This window comes from Carassius auratus, chromosome 31, assembly GCF_003368295.1.
Source record: "Carassius auratus strain Wakin chromosome 31, ASM336829v1, whole genome shotgun sequence".
Lineage (NCBI taxonomy): Eukaryota > Metazoa > Chordata > Actinopteri > Cypriniformes > Cyprinidae > Carassius > Carassius auratus.
The window spans coordinates 3,796,757-3,811,736 of record NC_039273.1 but is presented as its reverse complement, the minus strand read 5'-3'; the positions used below and the strand labels follow the sequence as shown (position 1 = coordinate 3,811,736).

The 14,980-nt window shown below is 36.7% G+C and overlaps 1 protein-coding gene across 3 annotated transcripts in view; it reads left to right on the top strand.

Annotated features, from left to right (window-relative positions):
• The first annotated feature begins 981 nt into the window (after nucleotides 1-981).
• LOC113050244 (RIPOR family member 3-like) overlaps nucleotides 982-14,980 on the top strand; it is a 33,989-nt gene continuing 19,990 nt past the window's right edge. For 2 of the 3 annotated variants that reach the window (XM_026213034.1, XM_026213033.1), the window contains exon 1: nucleotides 982-1,228. The gene's annotated coding sequence lies outside the window, so the exon portion shown is untranslated. The remainder of the gene's footprint in view (nucleotides 1,229-14,980) is intronic. The other variant, XM_026213035.1, reaches the window with a different exon arrangement.

The following is a 14,980-nucleotide window of genomic DNA, read 5'->3' as shown; positions in this document are numbered from 1 at the left end:
TGGTAAACATTCAAACAAATTTAAAAACAATTAACGAAAGAGCAACTTCTGTAAAAGAAAAAAAAGAAAATTAAACAGTGTTGCATCAAAAGTGACAAATATATCTGTTTCAAATAAATGCTGTTCTTCTGAACATTCTGTTCATCCAAGAATCTTAAAAAAAAAACATATCACAGTTTATATAAAGTACAAAAATATAAATTAGCAAAAATATAAAGCAGCACATTTGTTTTCAACATTGTTAATAATATGAAATATTTCTGAAAATTCAGCTTTGCCATCATAGGAATAAATTACTTTTTAAAATATATTCAAAGAGAAATCAGTTAAGTTAAACTGTAATAATATTTCACAATATTACCGTTTTTACAGTATTTGTAAACAAATAAATGCAGCCTTGCATGAGCAGAAGATACTTCATTCACAACAAATTAACAACCCCAAACTTTTAAACGATGTTGTAAAGCATATGTGACAACTTGCCCCACCATCACTTTTATGACACTTGTATTACATACACTTTTTAAAGCATCATTTAAAAAATGTGATCTTGAACTTTAGTCTTGGAGGAGAATTCACAAAATGTACAACAAACTATTTGCCAGTATACAGATCTCATTGCCCCATAAAAAGGTATAAGTAAAGTATAGTTTAACTCAGATGAGCCATTGGGAGTCTTGGCCAAGTTTCTTACAAGCATATGCAGGATATTTAATGGACTTGTACAGTTTGCACAGAAACCGGTCCAAGTTTTTCAGTCATGCCACACTGCCAAATGTGCCGAGCAGCCAAGGAAATGTGGAAGAATTATGAATTTACAGTTTTGATGTGTTTCCTGCCTGGTGTGACTGAGGAGAGAAATGACAAGGGAATGTGTGGGAGACTACAGTGAACAAAAATGGGAGGAGAAAAGGAGCTAGAGAGAGAGAGAGAGAGAGAGAGAAGTTAAAGCCGATGAGGAAACATTGTAAGACCGGCTCAGTACTGGATAGAGAAAAAGCGAGTCAGATTCGAAACGTTCAGTCACTTTGCTTTTTGCTCTGTACAAACAGCTTCTCAGAATCAGGTGTCATTTCTGGCTGCTGGAGGAACACACGCTATCAGGAGTCAACAGACATCTGCTGCTGCAACACACACACACACACACACACACACATGCACACCCCTGCAGAGATGAGCACGAATGTGCGTTCGCTTAGTTGTCAGACGTAACCCAGCTCTGAACCAGGTAGGACAAACTACTTTAACTACACATGTTTCTGCATGCAGTTTAAACTGCTTTGTTTTCACTCCTCAGCCATTAAAAAACTGTTGTTTTCACTGAAAAGCCGAAAGATTAGTGTTTTTACGAAGAAAACAAAAAAGTAGACTGCTAAAATGTAATGATGCATATTTACTAACTAACTTACCTTACATATCATGTGTTCGGTGCTGGACTCTTTGGCCAACCAACGACAAACAGAGGGAAAGTCTGGGAAACCTGTTTGAAAACAATAACTTTGTGAACACATGGGCCTTGTTTATTTGCTTAAAGCATGCTCCTGATGTGAACAATTTATCTAATTTATCTATGTCAGTGCCATGTCAGCTATCAAAAGACACCTGGATCAAGGCTATCAGAATTCCCATGCTGCCCTGCATCCCTGTTTTGCTAAATTAACCCCAAACAGACATCTTTGTGTATCAGCGGTCATCTGTGGCATTCAGACAGGGATGTGGTTCGCTGCACAAGTTCTCTGAAAGGAAAAAAACCTCAGGCTATGAGTTGGACACTCTTTTCTCTCAGTCTAGGGATGATGTTTGTTTTTGCAGCTGCTGGCACGCGTTCTTGGAAAATTGGAAAGTAATAATAGATTTTGAAGCTATTGGCAGAAAGAGAGAATGGATGAACATTATTCAGGTTATTAGCCCTAGGAATAATATATATATATATATATATATATATATACATATATACATATACACACACACACAAACACACACACAAACAAACACACATTGATTGCTTCCATTGTCCTCTTTTGTAAGTCGCTTTGGATAAAGTAACAGAACTAGCAAATATTGCTACAAGTGTGATTGCATTATATAATAATTGCTGGTAATAGTGATCATCGTCTGGTTGACTACATCTTGTATTAATTTTTCAGAAAATTTCTGTAATATGCACATCAGTCGCCACTGATAATCTACTACTAAATAGAAACATCATTTTCTGTAAAGTTGCTTAATGATTTGTAGAGTAAAAAGTGCTATACAAATACACTTGAATTGAATAGAATTAAATGACTAAATGTAAATATTATAAATCCATATGTTCAATTATGTAGATTATGACTTTTACAGTCTTTATTAACAAACAAAAACACAGAAATTGAGTTTACAGGAATGCATTTCAGGCATTAGATTTAGCCTCGTGTTAACCCACATCTCAATAGTTTCAAAACATTATGTATTTTAACATTTATTCTGGTGTGCAATGTCTTGCCCCATTGACTTCCATACAAAAATATTTCTGTAAACACATTTTTTGTTTGTTTCTATGAACTGAGTGAAGAGTCAGCACTGACAGTATGAGATGCTGATGATAGGACTTAACCTGCATTTAACCTGAAACACTGCTTTAAAGTCTTCTTTAAAAGCAATGAAAGAGGACGCAAGCATTTCCATAAAGAAAATTATGTTTAATGGAGCTCTTTGTCATGCTTTTATGCAAACCAGTGGTTATGGGGGAAAAAAAACCCCAGACAGGTTCCACTGTCTGTTCACAGAGAGGCTCCTCATGTTTTTCAATTTACACTCCTTCACAGTTCTGCTTAGCTCATCCCTTCGTTCTCCTGACTTCCCTACCTCTATGACAATCGAGCCATTCCAAATTGCAGATTCTCTCTCTCTCTCTTTCAATCTCTTTTGTTTCTTTTTCTTGTCTCCCTTCATTGGCTTCATTTCCTATTGAATGGATACAACACCCTAAGAAGGAATCTGGAAATCTAGAATTCCAGTTAAAAACAATAATTGCTTCATGTAAAGGCAAATAAGTTAACAGCATCAATGGCAGTGTTATACAGGATTGTCATGTTAAATTAAGAAACTTGTCAAAGATTTGAAGACATGCGATGCTCATGTTATAAATCAGAAAGTGAGGCAGGTTTGTAAATGGCCACCTTAAATATGGAAATAAGGCAAAAAAGATACATATTTTCATAAAGGCATTTTATTGAATATGAGATGTACACGTTATTTTCAGATAAAGTTATGACAAATACAAGATAAACTTTTTTTAGATACAATAATAATTATAATGATACATTAATTAAATCAAATATTAAATAATAATGACAATAATAAAAGGTACGCCTAATAGTATAATTTAGTACAATTCTACATATAAAAAAATAAGTATAATTTTATATGATTAATAATTAAAAAATTTAGCATTGGACTGGAAGACACAATGAGCAAGAGCCTAATTGTCTGCAGTTGATTAGTTGTGTCTGTATGAATGTGTGTCCTCAGAGTAGCCATAGCTGATTCTTCAACATCTGTGTGAGTTGGTGGGGCTTTCCCAAGAAGTGATCGGAACTCAGAACTCATGTTGTCTTTGGTGTCGCCCATGAGAACTCTGCACACCCGTTTAATCTTATTTGAGCCATTAACATAAACCTACTAATTCATCAAATGCTTGGTAAATCCATGGCCTTCCTGTTCTGGAAACAGAAACTACACAGAGATTCCCGTTTCATTATACTGTACAAAACTCTTCCAGCCTGTTTATATATAACCATCTGTGTATACGCAATCATGTCTCCCACTATCTACACTTATGCACATAGACGACAACTCCAAAAGTCTGCTTCAGATAACACATGACCAGCCACAAAAACCACTAGTTACTATCCGTCTGAAACGGTTATCACTGACTTACCAGCTCAATCAGGAACTTAGTTGAAGTTTACCAAAAAATATAGAAATTCTGCAATGGTCTGCATGATCCTAGCCACTGAAAAAAAGAAAAGGGCTGCATATTTCACTCCATACATTGCCACATATGTGTTACATGCCATCAGTTGTGAGCCGTTTCCATTTCTGTTACATTAATGCTACGCAGGAGAAGTGGAAGTTGACTCATTTTTCTACTATCAGATATGAAATGCAATTTCCAAATGTTTATATTACCTACAAAGGTACTGGAATGTGAGCAGATTACGTTGTTAAAAGGTGTGGACTGGGTACATGTGTGCGAGAGAAGAAAGAGGAACATTGTTTTCATAACATCTAGTCATAGTGGTACACCCCACATATCCAATACGCTCTCATCACCGATGAACTCACTCTTTTTTTCACTCCATTTCTGCAATGCTTTATTCGTTTACAAAAGAAAAACAAAAGGAGAGAAGTGTAGGAAGTGCAGAAAAAAGAGGGATTTGCACATCAAACATGCAGCCAAATGTACAATCGCTCTGGTGGAGGAACTTAAAGCAAGGTGGAGGTGGACACGTGCCAGAGCGGAAAGCCCCACGTTGTAAAAACACACCACCACAAGTAGTACAACCCACAAGAATGAAGGGATACTAAGTGTGAGGACTGACAGAGAGGTCATATCATGATAACAGAAGTCAAGAAGCTTCCAAAATTTCTTCAGTGGTCTTCTATAACATCATTTTTTTTTCACAAATCTAGGTTGGGTTTAGCTACGACATGTTTCCTACTCTTAGTCACAAATGGACACCAAATATATCCCTGACAGATAATCAATACATAAACATAAACCTGTCCCATGTAATTACACTTACACTGTTCATGGCCTGCTTTACTGACTGGCCTCTCACACACTTAGACCCATATGGCACACACAAACAGGATGTACAGCCCCCGTAAGCTCTGGGATCTATTAAAACTCGACTCGTACGCTGCCCGAGCAAATTAAATAAATAAATAAAATACAAGAAGCCTCAATTGGAGTTGGAGTCGCAATTTCAAGTGGCCACTGGTTTGCCGCCGAGATGCATGGTAGTCATTTGGATTTGTTTACATGCAAAAAACAGAGCTGAAAACATTAAATGCTCTAACTAACCACGCGATTCATTTCCTCTGTTAATCACATAATTCATGAGATCTTAAAACAGTCATGCTGTTCTGCATTTGAGGAGAGACATTTTTGTCTGTGAATTGTATTTTGGGTGTCTCAAAACATGACAAAAACCGCTTAAATGAAGCAGAAGATTTATATTTCACCCATCATAGAGTGTTGTGGGTGTTTAGGTAAGGTGGGTAATTACAGGCCTTAAAAATTGTACGTTTGAAGAAAAATTATTTTTAAGAAAAACACAAATACATGAATTTTAGCTCTCTCCCTACAAGTTTTTTTTCTTCTTCACTCAACCCCAGCATATTTAATAATTGTTCAAAAATGTAATGGCCCCCAGAATGTTTTGTTGTATGATTATCCAAACATGCAATATGTCAAAAGAAAGAACAGAGAGATGTTTGTGCATGTCCTGAATGAGTTACCTTCAAATGTTTTCACAATTAAACCATGCTATTCAGGTAGCATAATAGTCCAGCGATGTAGTTTTACAAACTTTTACATACTCAGCCAGATTTTCTTCAAACTGTTGCTCTACAATGCCAGTAGTTGACCTGAAAGAGAAAACTAATCATAGAACAAGACAAAACATGCTCATTTTCTCTATGGCAGCCCTTGTGGAAAACACTATGAATCCTTACACAGAGTGTTATGGACTTAAGACTTACATGCAAATAGAAAGATTCAAATGTAACTAAAATCAAAATAATTTTCATTAAAAAGGGCAAAAATAAATATATGTTTGATCTAGAATGAAAATCCATAATTTTAGAAAACTATGAGTAAACGATGTGGCTATACAACATTGAACCCTTTTTGACCTGATGACAGTTCACAGAATAAACCATCCTGCCACAAACACTTCCACCTAAATCTGGTGTACATCTGCTGTTTAATCCAAAACCTCATAAATGGTTTGGATTGGACAGCTGCTTTTCCATTCTTTTGCCTACATCATGCCATCCAAGAAAACCTTCAAGCCAAGGTTCAATCTTCACCAGAAACCAGCCAAAGAGGTGAAGGAGTTCAAAATGGTTTAGGTAGAATGAGTCAATGTCTCATAGAGAAACACTGGATGAAATGTTATCCCACATCCTCTGGTGACAAGCTACATTCTCACTGGCTCATAGCTTTTCATTTCACTATTTTTCTGAGCTGTTATAGTAACACAAAGAACTGTCTTCACATTACTGGCCAATTTCATGGCTGTTGCAACCTGCCAGATGGGCTCAGATACCAAATCCATGCTTTACTTCTGGTAGGTAACCAACTTCACAAAGCACATGGAAAAACCTCTGAATATTCTCAACTCTTGGATGCTAAATGTTACATAAGTACACCCATAAGATGTGCTGTATCTATAAGGTTTATTGCCAACACATGAAAACCCTGTGAATGTAAAAACCTAATCTTAAAAACTTGCAAACAAGCTAGAGGGATGTTTGCATGTAGCCAACCTCAGTGAACTACTATAGTATGAACTGCTATCACCAACTCTGAGCTTTTTTTTTACAAGTTTCACTTTGATGAGAAAAACAACCCCATAAATAACGCTAATCATGAGATATCCAATCATTCAGCATTACTATCATGAGAATCCAGGAACCTCTGGCATAGTGGAAATATGGGACAGAAATCAGGAACTGATTATTGAGAGACAAGGTCATGAATCATCATAGGACTGAAAGAAGGAAAAGGGGAAGATGCAACATCTGGCGAAAACATTCCACTCAACCACCAAACATCAGGAGTCTTTAATATAAAGATCATCTCCATTAGCCACAGACATGCAAAACTTTGCCACATTTTGGGTCTAAGGAGAAATTATGAGCAGGTTTGTTGTAATAGTGAAACATGTGGTTTTAGGTTACCAAATTAACACAGGTTTACAACCTACCAACATTCTTACGCCCTCTCAACTGCCTTCAGCTAATGACTTTTAACATTTATGTGTGTGCATGTTAAAAGGGGTCAAAAACTACAGTGGAAAAAACTATTTACATCTGACCCCTCTGTGATTTATACAGCCTTTCAAGAGCATGCACACTTACTCACATATATCACACACAACACCATACATCACTGAAGAGCCGAGGGGCCAAACGTCCCTCAGAAAACGTAAACAAAGCCATGTGAGCAGACATCCAAGCTTTCTTTCACAAGCACATGTGTTTAGTGTCTTTACCCACTTCATGCTGATTTTACTGGTGTAAAAAAACAAAAACAACAAAAAAAGAAAACACTAGATAGAAATTACTGAGGACATATTGTTTACAAGGTGAAGAAAATATAAGATGAAAACATGTTTTTTACAGTATGGATTACAATGTTTTGTCCACACAAATGCTGTCTAGCTTGAGAAAGCCTGGAATTTGCACCTGCCTTCATATCAAAGTGAAGCCTTAGCTTTGCCAAGTTTGTGCCAGAAAACACAAGATATTAGCACTACAGCTGATTAGTGATACTATACCTGACCAGCAGAGGATAGAACAGAGTGCAAAGAAGTATGGTTAAAGAGAAGTTAAAACACCTATCAAAATAGAACGAAGTCGATAGAAATCGACTGAAATTGTTTTCACCTTTTTCTTCTGTTGCACTGCGTCCCAGTGTTCGTACTATCTGGCTCAAAATGGTTGTGGCTGCATAAGGTGTATAGGCATTGCTATGCAGTTGTTAAGGTGTTCTAAGTGTTATAGCGTGTTTGTTTGCAGCTGCTACGTTGTTGTGAGTAGTTGCTACAGTGTAGTTGATGGTTGCTAAGGTATTATGAGTGGTTCAGAAGGGTTTTATTATTATTTATTTTATTTTTTTTGTATGTGGTTGCTAGGCTGTTCTTAACCGTTACTGGGGTGTTTTGGTTAGCAACCGATGCATTGCTATGCAGTTCCTAAGCATTCAGATTTTAATACATTTCTATGCAGGGGTGGTTGCTAGGTGGTTATTTACCAGATCCATATGGCATTCTCTATGCTACTCTAAAGTATGGCTCAATGGAATGCACATCTACAGCATTTTTCCACTTGTTTTGTCATCTAAGGCTGATGATACACGGGGCAACTTTGAGCAATGTTGACATCACCAGACACAAGGCCCGCGATCGATCTAAAGTATAGAAATTTGTTACCCATTCTCAATGGGAAGTTGGCAAATACCTTCAGGCAGATCACTGTATTAACATCTCTTCTCAAACATCAGGACAATTTAAAGAAATGCTTATGTCTGTAGTGTTTACATCATTGTACATTTTATATTTAAGGGTCCCAAACCCCAATAGTTATAGTGATCTTTGTCTTAAGTCTGGTGATACACAGGGCAACTTTTTGAGCAATGTTGTCAGGCAACTTCGCCTAATGGCAACCAGGTAAGACAAAGGGCCCACGACCGATCTAAAGTATCCAAATATAAATTTGTTACCCATTCTCAATGGGACAGTGTGCAAGCAATGTTGCTAAAAAAAAGTTGCCTGGCAAAATTGCTCTAAAAGTTACCCCGTGTATCATAAACCTAAGACAAAGATCACTATAATTGTTGCTCGTACTTGGGGCACCACATACAATTACCATTTCACATCAGCCCTGCTTTGTGGTTTGTGTTGGTATTGAGTAATAATATCTTAAGCAGCAGAATAAAAGTGATGATTTTTCAAAAGAAAGTATCATCTCAATATTCATGTTCTGAGTGCCGTCATCCGTGGCTTTGTTCCAGTATGGATTGATGGGGTGATGTGTTTGTTTGTGTGTGGGTGTGTATGAGCTCTGTGTGGTTTGCACTGAGGGGAGCAGGGTTCATTTACCGCTGAGACCCCCTGAGATCTCTTTCTTGAAGGTTATTTAAGAGTGAAATCTATGACTCAGACACTATTCAGTAGAGATTCAGTTCCAGATAACAGCAGAATCAGAAACCATGAGAAACAAAAGGCTGAACAAAAATTGTGCAATCAAGGATTTTTTTACAAATCACTCTTACATATGGTAGAGTTCACATAAATGCACATAGAAATGCTTTTTGAATTTCTCAAATTAGAGAGATTTGGAAGTAGACTGGTATTTTTATTTATTGATTTTTGGGGGGTTTCGCAGTCATCATTACTACTACTGAGTCCCTGGGACCACCGGCGGCGCCAGGGGGGGTCTTGGGGGGTCTCAAGACCCTGCCAAAAAATGCCTTGACCCCCCATTTGACCCCCCAGCCTCTTCCTGATTAAAAAATATACATATTCGGGATAAAGATCCAAAAAATTTTCTCTTCAAACTACGCAGAACAATAATAAATAATAATTATTTCGACATTTATTCATACACTGAACCGAGAACCGTTTCTGTCGGGATTCGAGAACCGATGAGCTAATGATAACTGCGCATGCGTGATTCAGCGCGAAGCAGACTGACACAGAGCGCATCTGAACCGAACTGATTCTTTTGGTGATTGATTCTGAACTGATTCTTTGCTAATGTTATAAGCGCGGGTAAACCAAAGACTTGAATGAAGGGCAATCATCGCCAATGACGGCATTACATCGAGCGCAAAAGAACCGGTGAACCATTTTTTTTTCAGCTGGTTTATTTGATCGAATTGTCCGAAAGAACCGGTTCACTTGAGCACCTGCTCCTTTGCCCCTTAAGTGCCCTTTTGTCAAAGCAAAATGTCCTCAATTTTTTTTTGTAATAACAAACTTTTGTGAATGCCTGCCCACGCCGCCCAATCATAATATTAGTACAATTTATTAATAATAATTTAGCCGTAAATAAAATGACCAACATGATGACCGTTCACCTGACTACGACCTCATCCAACCGGGAAGATTCCTCATGCTGCACGCGCATTTTTTAATTGCTAGAGGATATATTCAACACCGTGGCAGCTGGTAAGTGGTGTTTCATTCTCAGCGAAGTGATTTTGGTGTTTATTTACTTATTATTATTTTACAAGAACGATGTGATGTGAGAACATGCAGATACGTTGTTTATATTGCTGTGTGTAGCAGAGGTGGGTAGTAACGAGTTACATTTACTTCGTTACATTTACTTGAGTAATTTTTCGGGGTAACGAATACTTGTCGGAGTATATTTAAAGATGGGTACTTTATACTCTTACTTGAGTACATTTTTGGGAAAAATCTGTACTTTTACTTCGTTACTGTGGGCGACGCCCCTCTCGTTACTTTATCTTAATGCAATAAATGCTTCAGTTTATTCCAAACGCGCCGTCTACTTTTCTCTGGACAATGAGCGATGCCCATTCGCGAATGATTCATTCTTTTGAGTCAACTCTGTTCAAAGGCTTGATCAAACCAGTCGGCAAACGAATGAATTGGTTCATGAATCAGTTTGATTGAGTCGTTCAGTTCCATGCTGCACGCGCTGAGCTCTGAAGCGGTTCACTCAGAGTTGTAACGTTTAAGAATATTAGCAGCGTTGAAAACGGGGCTATGGAACTGCACTGAATTGAAAGCTAATCTGCAAAGGCTATTCTTTGCTTGCGATGGAGATCCTTATTAGATGAACGCGTGTGCTGTCTACTGTTTAACAGGTAATAACTTGGGCTACATTCGATTACAGTACACGATACCACTGTGACATTAGTTTGTTGTACGTGTGTGGCTTATAACAGGTTGAATGCAGCTTCCAAAAGACAAAGAATAGCCGATTAAGATTTTATTAATTTTAATACAATCACACCAGTGCGAGTACGTTCAGCAAATCATATCATCAGCTGCTAAATTCAGATCTGTGATCGCTTGCTGGCGCTGAGCCAGATACAGACGCGTTTTTACAGCGCTCCGCATTAACCAATCACACACGGTTCTGTTGAGCTTTTGAATGCAAAGGCCAATCAGAGGTGTTCGATGAGTCATCGCTGAAATGCCGGTGCTTCCTTCACTCGCTCACTTACTGAATACCTCTTTCTGCCGAATTCTCTCGTCAGAAACAACAAAGTGCAGATGTGTGTACGAATCTATAATTAAGATATTGATTTCACAGTGTTAACAGTTTCAGTGATTTTAATGGGAGTTTCTGAGAGTGAATGAAATCTAGACTGTCAGTGAAAATTATGTTTAATAATGTAAATGTTATTTGCTCTCTTTCTGAACAATGAAAGATTAGTAGCAATATTTATATCACATTAACTTTCAATGTTAAATTCACATTTAAAATAAAGTCAGTCGTATTAAAAATATGTTATGGCATGACACCTATATTTGTTACTTAAATAAACAGACAGGGTTTTATAATAAATTACATAAATTGGATTAAAGGCTGATGAAATATATACATTTATACACACACACATACATTACATACATTTTTTGTCTATATATCTATATAAAAAAAGGCTCCGTATATATGACCCAAAGTAACTAGTAACTAACTACTTGAGTAGATTTTTTATCCGATACTCTTTTACTCTTACTCAAGTAACTATTCAAGACTAGTACTTTTACTTTTACTTGAGTAAATATTTCTAGAATTACTTTTACTTTTACTTGAGTAAAGTTTTTGGGTACTCTACCCACCTCTGGTGTGTAGCCTGTAGTGTAGTAGTAACACTAGCGTGCTGTTTGAGGGAGAAAAGTTTCACAGGCATCGAGGGTCTGGTCTTTTTTATGTTATTTGAATAAACTTTTATTATATTACAGTACTTAACACGTAAAAATAATTATCACAACACTGGTAAGGCTTATTCAGATTTTCTCATTCTCTGAATTATCATTATAAAAATAAAAACAATTCAGAAATGAATTAAAATATAATTATATTTTAAATGTGATGCAAATATTTTTTCTACAAAAGCAACAGTGTTTACAACAGCAAGACCACTTTAGCCTGTAAACTCAATAATATCTATCTGGAAATAAATGTAAAAATATCAATGTCAATAAAAATGCATAATATACCTGACATGAAAGTGCAGTGTGAAGGATATGAATAACAAATGTAGCCTGTCATTTGTTTACAGTGCAAAGGTGTTTTTGTTGTTTAGTAGCAGAAATATGCAGTTATTAGCCATGTCCACTGTATTTTTTGTTGGTTTTCATGAGACCCCCCTTGAAAAGACCAGGACCCCCCCATTGCCCCCCCAATCAAAATTGTCTGGAGCCGCCACTGCCTGGGACCCTGTGAATTCAAGCAAAGGCCTGGCCCTGATTAAGCTACATACGGAAATGGTTCTTGTCTGTAATGTTAGGTCTGTTTCTTGTTATGACTAAGTTCAATGCAATGTTCAATTTGATGAAACTTATTAAATTCTGTTAATGCACATTATATTGATGGTTGCAGCCTATTTATGCATAGACCATCAAGGTTGAATTCTCATCTGGGTCATAGGTTACGTACGGGCATGTTAACAGGTGTCATTAAAACCTCATTTCTATTTCAAACATTGATGAGAGAAGATGCTGAGGGACTTCAAAAGTTGCTGAGGCTCGAGTTTCATATGGGTTGTCGCACGTAAGGTGGGTAGTTTAATGGTTAAGAATTTAGACTAATGATCTTAAAGGGATATTTTACCTAAAAATAAAAACTCTGTCGTCATTTGTTCAACCTCATGTTGAGATATTTTGAAAAATGTTAGTTTTTTAATCCTTACAATGCGAGTCAATGGGGTCAACTGCTGTTTGGACTTTTTGGATCTGCAGAAGAAAGTCCTAAAGGTTTTGCTATTGTTTTTGTGTTACATAAAAAAACTACAAAAAAAAAAAAAAAAAAAAAAATTACCTGTAAAAATACAGCCGCTTTCATATCAAATTACATATGTAGATATCCTGTTCCATCCTACAAAATCCATCCTACAAAAGACCTAATCAATGAACCTTCCCCCCTTCGAAGCCATCATTATCCCATGCTTTTCTTGATCCACAACTTTGTGTGCACTGGACTAGCTAACTATTCCCTTTGGAGTGAAATCCCATGAGTCCCCTGTACAAATGATCGATGACAATCAGACGGTTTCCAGGAAGATTCAAATGCTTGACTGCTAAGTGTTATCATTAAGTGTTAATGAGTACCCCATGTTCATTTATCTCACATGGCTGCAAATATTCAAGCTCAATTTTTGTATTTTTGGAATGACAGCAGTCATACTCTGGCCCACTGTTCAAGCCAGTCTATCCACAATACCTCTACACCCTTCTGTTTTTCTTCCTCCTGCCAAAAAACTAAAGAAAAAAAGTTTTAGTATGGCAGTTTCTCATGCTAGACATGATGTTTGTGCAAATATTTTGATTGGCCAACCCTCAGAAAGTCTTACTGGGTGTCCCACTGAGAATGATGTGTGTGTATTTATAAAAAAATAAATGCATATTCACTATGGGCTCAGAACTAGAGATGTAATTTGCAAATAATTAGATTATTATGCTTATCAAAGAAATGCACAGTATGACTTAAAATTCTTAAACAAAGAGTTCACCCAAAATGAAACATTGACATTATTTACTCACCAGCATGATGTTCTAAACTTGTATGACTTACGGGTTTGTCGATATGTGTGATGGTTGAACTATCCGTTTAACTGTTTGTGTAAATTTAATTAAAATGGTGTCATTATGTATTGTAAACATGTAAATCCAAACGTTTAGAATAATCTTTCTTCTACTCAGGACACACACATTGTGTCTGGTGTTTATATCCTTAAGATCGAGAATATATGTAATTTTATTTAATTTATTATCACTTAACTTTTAGGCTCTGCTCTCATAAAGCATGTTTATTTAGGCATATAAATAAATGTAAGGCAATAATAATTGGCTGAAGCCAGTGCCAATGGTGAAAGACATTGAGCGAGGACACCCCGACCAGTTTTGGAAGTTCTGCCCACTTTTGGAGTTCACACCCCAGAACTCACAGTATAGAGTGAATGAGTGTTTTGAACAAACCGAACGAGCAAATGATTCAATGACTCACTCGTAGAAACACTTTTTTAGTTTCTAGAGGCGGCGGAAGTAGTATGCTAATGGTATTTTATAGGGTTGAACTGAAATATGCGGCCACCAAAATTGTATTTTACATTTTTTTGGGTTTTCGGGCAAAAGAGAAAAAATGGCCGAAAATATATGGCATGCTGCTCCGCCCGGCAGTGTTCAATCCTGCAGGTTTCACTCTTCCTGTTTGCAATAGCTCTACTGTTTTTAACATGTAACATGGTGTAGTACAGCTGTACTGGGCAACACATGTAAAACAACGCTACCCTCTCATTCAATGATCTTCTCCCCGCTAATCTCTGCTCACATTGATATTCAATATAATTTTTTTATATTATACAAAACTACTTTATATTATTAAATAAAATGATAATTAAACTGTTTCAGTTTTCAGCCAAGTGCATCAAGAATTTTCAGTTTCTGCCCAGAATTTTCATTTTAGTGCATCCCTAGTACTTTGTGTCCTAATTTTATCATCCAAAAATCTTAGACTAAAGATTTTAAGTGAATGCTACTGTAAGCAGCATATGCAGAACATGTCACACATGACACAGAGTAAACATTCAGTTTAGCAGAGTTTAAAGGTACTGTTATTTCACCTTTTTTAAGTTCATTGAAGTTGTGTTAGCAAGTTTGTGTTACCACATCGTTAGCAAGTTTGGATGGCTAAATCTTAAATGACTGTCAACTGTTAAATGAATGAGTGTCACCTCCTGCTCATTTACTTCAAACCGTAAGACGCTACCAAATTTTACGCAAGGCCTCATGGGGCGATGGAAACTTGTGGATATCATACATATTGTTCAACAGTCACTTATCGCCATCCACTTGGCTATCGATGCTATCACTCAAAAATCGAGGAAAGGAGCTAAATGTTTTATTAATATAAAATGTAGCATATTGCATTAATCTTTCTTATAATATATAAAAATAACCAGTCACTGGTATCTGAATATCTTTACGTTGATTAGGTAACCCAT